The sequence below is a fragment of the Meriones unguiculatus genome, chromosome 6 (genome assembly GCF_030254825.1).
Source record: "Meriones unguiculatus strain TT.TT164.6M chromosome 6, Bangor_MerUng_6.1, whole genome shotgun sequence".
NCBI classification, from domain to species: Eukaryota; Metazoa; Chordata; class Mammalia; order Rodentia; family Muridae; genus Meriones; species Meriones unguiculatus.
In genome coordinates, this window is record NC_083354.1 from 67656944 (window position 1) to 67667987 (window position 11044).

An 11044-nucleotide genomic window follows, 5' to 3' on the forward strand; every position below is an offset into this window, starting at 1 on the left:
TTATTAATTTTATTAATAATCTTTTAGTGAGAACAATGAAATGGATAGAAATTTTTTTCTGGACAAAGAGCTTTATCTATTCTGTCAGTTTTGGTCACTCATACGTGATTACCTCATTAGCATTATCTTTAAAGTATATCCACAAACATTAATGGTCTGTTTTGAGGGAGTAACTAATTAAAAATAAATCATATTTTCATGTATATTTAATGAACACATTTGGAAGGACCTATACATTGACAGCCAGCAGCCTACCCTGCTCAACTTCGTTCTTTTGGGGGCTCCTCTCCCACATTGCCTTTCTTGTTATTATCAGCTGAAATGCATGCAACGTTTTCTTCTCCCTAAAGCAATCAGAACATCCATCCAGTCATTAGTCCTGGGATACCATAATTGGAAGGGATCCAAGACTTTGCTCTGAAAATACGGAGTATGTGAAGTCTATTACTAATCTTTCTTAAAAGCCAAGCTGACTCATAGGTAAATGGAAACTCTTACCTGGGAAAGCCATTCTTTTACACCTGCGGGCGAAGTCCTCTTACAGCACTGTATTATTTTAAACTGCAAGATAAGGATTGTACAGTCCCCACAGCACAAATGTCCCGACAGGAAGCGCTGTCTCTTGGCCACAGCCCAGCCCTAGTCAGACATCTTCAAATCTATATCAGTCAGAGGGAAGGTCTCTGTGTAGCTCCTTCACAAATAACTCGCAGGACTAGAAAAATAGCTTGGTCCGGATATCCTGCTGCTGAGCACCCTTCCCATCTGCGAAGGACTGAATATTTCATCAGGTAATGCTTTCTTTCAGAGAAAACCTAGCATATTTCACTCTGAGGGTGCCAAATATGTGTTTTTCAGAGTGGAGGCTTTGAGTCACTGGGACACGGCATGCCTATCTGAGGCCTGCACAATGTCAGCTCAGCATCTGTGATTTTCATTAGAGGTTAGACAGGTTTGTGTGGTTTCCTTTAATTGCTGTGGAGCTGGAATAACTTGTTTAGGAATCAGCTTGAGCAGCAGCTCCAGGGCTTCCCTGCAGGAAGCGAGGTCGCCACCCACTCTCTGCTCTTCTCCCACCTCACTGTCTTATGTGAACCAGGCCTTAAACTTGCTAAGGAGCGAGGTGACCTTGAACCTCTGTCTCTTCTCCCAAGTTCTGGCATTGCAGGTATGAGCTGTTGACCCAGTTTTTATGTGGTGCTTCAGAAAAGCTAGACAAGCAAGCACTCACCAACTGGGCTATGACCCTAACTCCTCCACTTTTCTTTGGACTCATGACTCACACACCAGAGAGGGGCCAGATCCTCCCAATACTTACGAAAAGCCACAGGACCTAGGAGGTACCCTCAGGTTCAGGGAGACCCACCCCTCACTGCCACACAATGTGTGGTCACAAGCTTTCTGAAGTTTTATGGGATTGAAGATGTAACAGGAAAGACCAGGAAAGACAGGAGAATAAACAGAGGCCTTCACCAGCTTCCACCCCTTTTAAGGGGTGTCTGTGGACCATATATGAGGGAGGGTAGTCCTGGCCCCCTGGGAGAACCTGGATATATTTTACTTGCCCACAAACTCCTTTTAAAAACAAAACAAAATAAAACAACAACAACAACAAAAAATACACTGTATCTTTTTCATCTTTGTGATCGTGGCTGTACTGATCCTTTGGGATCTGTAAGCAGGCATCTCTTTGGCCAGCCCCAAGGGACCTGACAAACTGGATATCAGGCAGAAGTCTTAGCACTGGCCTTTAAGGTGTACCATGGGAGGGATGAGAAAGCCCAAAAGCAAAAATGCCAAATGCTGGCCAAGGCCATCCTACTGGCCTCAGGCACTAACCCAGGCTCCCTTTTCTCCCAAGGCATGAGGACCACGGGGTTCCTGTTTCAAATGTGGTCAAGAAGGTCTACACCCAGTTTTGTCCTAACTCCCACAAGGTACCAGGACCATGTCCAAAATGCCACCAAGAGGGACACTGGGGTGTTGACTGCAACCGTTTCTCCCATGATATGGGGACATCACTCCCAGATTGCCCTCCAGACGATATCGTAGGCCTGGCTATGGATGACTGAAGCCGCACCAGTTCCCTTGACCCTACCACTGCCATCACTAGCAGGGAGCCATGGGTAGTTATCATGGTATTGGGGCAGCCCATCTCCTTCCTTGTGGACACCGGAGCCATTTACTCAGTCCTGACGGAGTACCTCTCCTTGTAGTTCCTCTGTTGTCGGGGTAGGGGAAAAGCCTTGCCAACCTTGCCAGCCTTGCCAGACTCCACCACTTAACTGTATTTTCAGGGGTGTTCCCTTGATTCATTCCTTTTTAGTGTTGCCAATCTGTCCAGTTCCCTAACTGGGAAGGGACTTTTTAGCCAAAGTGGGAGCCTCTATCTCCTTTACTCCACCCATTCACCTGACCCCACGCTTGCCAGCATCCTTTCTACTCCTTCTAGCTACCCTACCTACCAGTTGTGACATGTTGCTTCCTTTACCAGCCTCTCAAGCGACCCCCAAGTTCAGGATGTCCAAAACCCCTCTGTCACTAGGCACCATTCCCTTGTGGTCATTCAGCTACAGGATCCCACCTGGTGTATTACCTAATCCCTGGGGATAGGAGAAGTATAGAAGATAATTAAGCACTCCTCTAAGATCATTGCCTCTCTGACATCCCCCCTGCTAAATAATACAAACTTGTCATTTTGTCTCCCACTTCAGACTCTGATCTCAGCCTAAAGCTCCTTAATGTGACCTAACTGGCTGTTTTAAAGTTTGTTGGCTGTGTGTCCCACCTGGGACCAACTCAGAACTACTGCTGACAGCTTCTCCTGTGACTCTGTTAAGTAACCTTACTTCACCATTCACTAACTGCCCTGACTCTGCCACAACCCCATAACCTCTTTGGCATGGCAAGCTGTTTCAAGCCATCTGAGACATACTCTGTAGGAACCCTAAGTTCCTTAGACTGCAATAAAACTATAATCCTTGATACCTCATCTCAACCCCAAGGCCCTACTGCTAATAATACCTCGATTCTTTGTGGTTTTCAGGTCTACCATCGTCTGCCTGCTGGCTGGTCAGGAGTTTGCACAGTGGTGCTCCTCTTCCCCGAGCTGGGGGTGATAATGAAAAGGAGCCCCTGGGCTGGGGAGGTGGCTCAGAGATGAAAAGCACTGGCTGTTCTTCCAGAGGTCCCGAGTTCAATTCCTGGCAACCACATGGTGGCTCACAACCATCTATCATGAGATCTGGCGCCCTCTACTATGTGCCCTCTTCTGGCCTGCAGACATACATTCAGGTGGGATACTGTATAAATAAAAAAATGAATCTTAAAAAAGAAAGAAAGAAAGAGAGAAAGAAAAGAAGGAAGGAAGGAAGGAAGGAAGAAAGAAAGAAAGAAAGAAAGAAAGAAGGAAAGAAAGAAGGAAAGAAAGAAAAAAAAGGATTCCCTACTAATCCTGTTTGTAGACTCAATAGCTACCCAACAGGATATGAGGACAATTCAAATCTTGCTCCTCTTGGCTGTTTCAGGAATCACGGCAGCTGTCGGGGCCAGGACAGCAGGACTAGCCACTTCACTAACTTTGCATTATCAGCTTTCTTCCCAGTTCATCCAGGACCACCAGCAAGTGGCTCAGACAATACTAACCCTCCAAGGACAGATGGACTCTCTGGCAGCAGTAGTACTTAAAACCGACGAGGATTGGATCTCCTCGCAGCTAAAGAAGGTGGCCTTTGTATCTTCCTCCAGGAGAAATGCTGTTTTTATGTCAGCCAGTCGGGTATAGTAAAAAACAAACTCCAACAACTCTAGACAAATCTACAAAAGTGAAGGGAACAGCTCGAGGCCTCTAGCTCTTGGGCCTTCAAGAACCCCATATGAAAATGGATTCTGCCCTTCCTCACACCTCTTCTGCTCGTCTTTCTGAACCCTGCTTTATTAACTTCTTCTCTGCATTCCCCCAACAACAAATGCAAAAATTCTCTAACCAAACTGTTAATCAGTTACTCTTACAGATTATCAACCTCTGCACACAGAACCAGATGACAATAACCTTCCAATTGACCCTGATGGTGGGGACCAGCTATACCCTGAGAATGACAATGCCCCTATCAGCAGGAAGTAGATTGAAGAGCAATGGTCATCCCTATGCCCTCCCCACCATCACCCCCTTCCTGGCTCCTCACTTTTTAATAAAACAAAATGGGAGGAATGTTGGGATCCATAAGCAGGCATCTCTACAGCCAGCCCCAAGGGACCTGACAAACTGGACATCAGGTATCTGTGAAGCCACCTATGGACCACCTGGAACCACCTGTGCATGCTCTGGGTCACCTTATAAGAGAACTCGCACTACCTTCCCCCCCCCCTTGCTGCTATCTCTCTCTCCTTTCCTACCCTGGGATGGTCTCTGTGACCCCTTCCCCCTTCCCTTAATAAACCTCCCACGTGGAACCCGCCGTGTAACTTTGCTGCACAGTCCTAACAATGGCCTTTATAATTCAATTCACCTCAGCCAGTTAGGAAATGAGAGCAGGGCTGGGAATCATATGTGGATACAGGTACACCCACACACATGAGCTAAACCAGATCCCACAGGAGAGGGAAGTTTGAAGGGAGATGAAAAGTAGGGACTAGTTCTAGCCTTGCTTCCAATAAAATGGGCACTTTAACAAGTGGACACAGCCTCCATTGCCTCAGTTTCTTCCCTGTGACTCCAGGTCTTCGTTTTGTGGTAGGGTCAAGATGTTCATCTCAACTGGATGTGCTTTGCTAGTCACATGGGGCTACATATGGGAATGTGTGCTTTAAAACATAAAGCAGTTTTTAAAAAGGGCTTTTAAAAAAACTAGGTGTTTACATAGAAAGTGGCTCAGATATTGTATAAAATATAGCAAAAAGCCTAAATTAAGGACACATAAGAAAAAGCTAAATGTCGTTTGTATTGTTCTTCAAGATGTGACAGGCATGAAGAAATCTTGTTCTGTTTTTCGGGAGGCTAGGGAAATGATGTACAAAATCTACACACATGTATCGATCTGAGGTAAAAGTCTAAGAAAACTGTTGAGTTTTCAACAAATAAGCTAATAGCCCAATCTCAGTAATGAAGATTTTTGCCCCACCTAAGTCTTGAGGTCAGAACTTGAGGACAGCTCTGCCAGTTAGTGTGACCTTCATGACCCCAGCAAAACGCCGCTCCAGCATTCCTCACTGGGAAGTTGGGAAATGGTTAGCCTTGTAGACCTCATGGGCTCACTATAAACCCCACTGGTCTGGGCTGAGAACCTCAATGTGTACCATATGGAATTAACTCACATGAGGCAGGTTCAGATATTAGGTGGCGGTGAAAACCATGTAGATTTACTTCTATGAGGCTCCCAAATTGGGGCTTGCATTTGTACGCACATCTCTGATGGCGAACAACATCATGAACGTGTCCATGAGAAGCCAATCACCAGAGAGGGGGAAGAGGTTCAGAACTTCACCACCAGGGTAAGGTGTCTGGACAAGCAGTCTCAGGCAGCGGGGGTGGCAGGGTGGGCCGGCTGCTTACATCTGTGTTCTCCTGGGGCCAAGGGATTGTTCCTGCTGCAAAAGGACCTCCTCTGCCAGAAAGAGGAGCAGCAGAAGCCAGTCTGCATGAAAGACTCTACCTAGCAGTGCTCCAAAATAGATACTAAGACTCACAACCAAACCTTCGGCAGAGTGCAGGGAATCATATGAAAGAAGGGGAGTTTGAAATGGAAAGGATAGGAGCTCCACAAGGACCAAACGTATCTGGGCACAGGGTCTTTTCTGAGATGGACACTCAACCAAAGTCCATGAGAGGATAAAACCTAGAACCTCTGCTCGGATGTGACCCGTGATAGCTCAGTAATCAATTGGTTTCCCATAGTAAGGGGAACAAGGACTATTTCTAACATGAACTCAATGACTGGCTCTTTGACCTCCCCACCTCCCAAGGGAGGAGCAGTACTGTTAGGCCACAGAGGAGGACTTTGCAGCCAGCCCGGAAAATACTTGACAAAAGCGAGTCATATGAAAGGGGAGGAGGTCCTCCCCTATTAGTGGACTTGGAAAGGGGCAGGGAGGAGATGAGGGAGGGAGGGTGGGACTGGGGAGGGAATGAGGGATACAGCTGGGACACAGAATTAACAAAATGTAACTAATGAGAAAAATAAAATTATGGAAAAAAAAAAAAAAGACCAGGCAACATGGGCCCTAGGGGATTTCTGCCTAGGCACCAACAATGAGATGTTCTCAGAATAAGCAGGAAGGAGTGGGAACTGAGCAAAGGACCACAGGGGAGGCTAGCAGCTCTGGATGAACATGGGCCCCCAGAGAGAGAGACAGAGAGAGAAGGAAAGAGAGAATGAGAATGAATTGTGTTGAAATCAGAATACAGTGGTTAAAGAGTAGAGAGCAGCACCATGGGAAGAGCAAGGGTAACAGATTTCCCCAGCAGTGTGGCCAGGGACACTGGTGACTAATTGTGGAAAAGAAAAGTGAAGCCATTTCTCTGGATGGCAATTTGGAAAATCAGGGCCTTCAAAATATTAATATTCTTTGACCTAGTCATTTGGTTCCTAAGAAATCAGCTTAATGAAAAATTGGAAACGTACCTGATCTACCCACCAGGAATTCACTTAGCACTTTTTTGTCCTGTTATGCCATGACATTCATGCAGAACTTCTAGTTTTCTTTGATTCAGTCGCATTGCTGGAGGTTTTTGTTTTTTGTTTGTTTGTTTTCCTCTCTCTTTGACTGTTTTTGAGACAGGATCTCACTGTGTAACACTGGCTGGCCTGTGTTTGCTATGTGGACCTGACTCACACCAGACTCAGAGAACCGCTTGTCTCTGCCTCCTCAGTGCTGGGATTGGAGGTGTGCATACCATGCTATTGTTAAATTTTTTTAATCTGATTTTTCATCTAAAATTCCAGATTTACTGTAACAAAATTTGTTCCTATTTTTAATGCCTGTTTAATCTTTATAGCATCTATATTCATGTCTCTGTTTTTATTCCTGATAATGGTAAATTTTGCTTTCTCTTATTCCTTGATGTTAGTTTGAAAGGTTTGCTAATTTTAATAGTATTTTTTCAAAATTAACTTCAGTGATTGTAGATATTCTTTGTTGTATATTTGTTTTCTATTTTATTACCCCTTCCCCAGTAACTTTATTTATTTATTTATTTATTTAGATGCTTTACTGATTTCAGAATTTTCTTCCTGCTTTTGCCTCCAAAGTGTTGGGATTAAAGGTGTGTGCCACCACGTTTACTGGGAATGTAATTCACAAGCCACTGCCCAGGCAAGCATAGAAGAAGAGCCAGCAAGGCCAGAATTCTGTCTTACTGAGGGCTGTGTTGGTATCTGTGGCACATGTCGCCGAAGAGGGTCATGCCGATGTTCATGGTCTGTGCTGTAACTGAAAGCCATGTCAATGTCTGTAGGCCATTCTGCTGTCAGTGGCCATATTGATGTGAGTGGCCTGTGGTGCCTCAGGCCATGATGATGGGCTGCTGAGGACCATGTTTGGGTGGGTGGTCCTAGTGCAGCAGGGGGCTCTGTTCATGGTTTGTGCTATTGCCAGAAGCCCTGTAGAGGAGGCCCATGATCCATGCGCCCACTGACTGTGAAGACCAAGGAGGCTACATTTGCTGTGACATAGATGACTTCAGAGGCACAGTTGAGAGGCTTCTGTGACAACCCTAATCCTCTCAAACTCTCCCCCTCAAAAAAAGTAAGAGCCTAGACATGAAGCCACCAAAGAGAACACTTTTAAATAGTGTGATGGGCATGCTGAGGTATAGCTCTCCAAAATTGACAGTTTCTGGCAGAGGTGTGGGAGGGGAGGGACTCAGTTCTATTTAAGGGTCAGGCCGCTGAAACTGACCATGCTCCAATGAGTATATGGATGTCACAAATTAGACTTTTCTTTGTCTCCTTCCTTCTTTCCTTCCTTCTTTTTTCTCTTTCTTTCTTATTCTTATTTTTATTTTTGGGGGAGTCATCAGGGTGGGACACATGGAAGAACTGAGAAGTATATGTGATCAGGGTGCATGATGTGAAACTCCTAGAGAATCAATTAAAATATTATGTTGAAAAATATAGAGGCTAATATGTATAATACATATTTATATATAATATATATATGTAATCAGTCAGTAGTTTAGGGAGACTTCATTAATTTTTCAGAGTTGTGATAAAATAAATACAACACAAAATTAACTATTTAGCCCTATTTCTTTTCCGCCAGGCCTAGTAGTGTAACCCTGTAATCCCAGCTACTTAGGAGGGTAAAGTGGAAGGATTTCAGGTTCAAAGCCAGCCTTGGCTGCAGAGTGATTGTAGAGCCATTTTGGGAAAAGCAGTGAGAACTTGGCTCAAAACAAAAGAGGCCTCAGGGTGCAGCTCAGTTGCAGAGCGCTCACGAGTGTGTGTGAGTCCCTGTGTTTGAGTCCTCACTCCGGCAGAAAAGTTATTATACCAGAAAAGTTATTATAGCAGTAATTTATACCCACACTATCAAACATTTCCCTGCCTTTATCTCTTCCCAACACATTTTCCATTATGCAGAAATTCTGTCCTTCCTCACTGAGTAATAACGCAGGCTCAGGCTCTGCCCAGCCTTAGGCAGCCTTTCTTCAGCTTCCCCTCTTTATGAATTGGCCCATTCTAGATAGTTCATGTAAAGAGACTCACACAGTATTTGCCTTTTATGCTGACTTATTTCACTCAGTATTATTTTTGAAATATGTTTTAATTGCTTCTCCCCCTTTTTTTCTTCCCTCTGACCTTTCCATGGTCTACTACACTGTCAAGCTGATAGCCCCTTTTTCTTTGATTATTACTGTTACATATGTATATATGTACTATATGTATGTGTGTGTGCATATCTATGCACAAAGATATAAATATTCCCATCTGGGTTCATTTTTGTTGTTTGTGTGTATGTGGTTTCAGAGCTGAGCACTCTGCATTAGACAACCAATAAATGGGCTCATTCCTGGGAGAGGCTAATTCTCCTTCTCCTAGTAGTCATTGGTTGCCTGTGGTTCTTTGTCTAGAGGTAAGACTCACAAAGAATTTCCCCCTTCTACATGAATATGTTCGTTCACATTAGCATCGTTTTAGCTTAGTTTATGCAGCCATTTCTTGGAGAGACTGTCAGAGGACCTCCTGGTATTCCGGCGTTTACAATTTCTCTTCTCTCTTCTACAATGTTCCCTGAGTCTTAGAGAAATGTGGGTGGACCATTTAAGAATGAGCACTCAACAGTCAATGTTCATAGCACCATACCAGCCCAGTCTCCACATCAGCTTCTACTTGCTACAGAAAACAGCCTCTTTGATCAAGACAGAGGGCAGTACTACTATTTGGTATAAACATAAATAGTCAGAAGACAACTTGATAACATGTCAATTTAGCAAAACTGAATTTACATGACAGCTATAGATGCAACATACTTTTTTAAAGTGTTTGCTATGCATTTGTATTTCTTCTGAGAACTCTCAGTTCAATTAAAAAGAGGTTTAATTGGATTGTTTTCTTTTTTCTCACTAATTTTATTTTATTATTATTATTTTTACAGTTTATTCATTATATATCCTGATTGAAGCCTCCATTCCTCAACTCCTCCCAACCCCACCTTCCCTCCCTCTTTTCCCCTATCCTCTTCCCCTAGTCCACTGAAAGGGAAGTTCTCCTCTACCATCTGCTCCATCTGCCCATAGCTTGTCAAGTCTCATCAAGACTGCGTAGATCCTCTTCTTCTGTGGCCTGGCAGTGCGCATTGCAGTCATTTCTAGGAGAGACTGTCACACAGAGGACTTTCTGGTATTTTGGCTTTTACAATTTCTCTTTTCTCTTCTACAAAGTTCCCTGAGTCTTAGAGAGAGTAATATGGGTGGACCATTTAAGAATGAGCACTCAACAGTCCATGTTCATAGCACCTTAGCCAACCAAGTGGATCAAAGAGCAGGCAGCTGAGTTCATGACACAGGCATTTTCCCCTTATTTGGGAATCCACATGGAGACTGAGCTGCCAGTTGGCTACATCTGAGCAGGGGGTCTCAGTCCTTGCTTGGTGCATCAGGCTCTGCAGGATCTTCTGAGCTCAGGTTTTTTAGCTTTGTTGGTCTCCCAGTGGGGCTCCTGTCCCCTCCATGTTCTTCTATTCCCTCCCCCCTTCCTCCATAAGACTCTCTGTGCTCTGCTCAAAGTTTGGATGTGACTCTTAGCATCTGCTTCAAACCGCTGTTGGGTGAAGCCTTTCAGAGGACCCTCTTTGGTAGGCTCCCATCCTGTTCCCTCTCTTCCACCGTTTCTGGTGTCCATCCTGTTTGCTATTCTGAATGAGATGCAAGCCTCCTCGCTAGGGTCCTCCTTGTTATTTAGCTTCTTTAGGTCTTAATGTTTAATTTTTGTTCTTTGTGTATTCTAGATGCTTATATACTATTAGATGTATAGCTGGCCAAGACTTTCTCCCATTTTGCTAGCTGCCTCTATTCCACCAATTTCATTTTCTGTACGGAAGCTTTTCAGCTTTGTAGAATCCCATTTTGGCCTTAGTTTCTGTGCTACTAGAGTCCTATTCAGAAAGTCTTTAACAAGGCCTATGTATTCAAGTGCAGTTCTCTCTAATTTTTCCTTCAGCAGTTTCAGAATATGAAGACTTATGGTCCTTGATCCTTTCGGAGTTGAGTTTGGGGCAGAGTAAGAGCTACATGTTGATATCCAGTTTCCTTAGCACCTTTATTGAAAAGGCTCTTTTTTTCTGAGAGATATATATATACACACACACATGTATGTATATATATATATATATACATGTATGTATATATATATGCATGTATGTAATGGCATTTTTGTAATATATATATATTTACATATATACATATATATTTTACTATATATATCACTGAGAAAATTCAAGGCAGGAACTTTAGGCAGGAACTGAAACAGAGGCTATGGAGGAGTGCTGCTCTCTGGCTTGCTCCTTCTGGTTTACTCACTTTTCTTATATACTCCAGGACACCCTG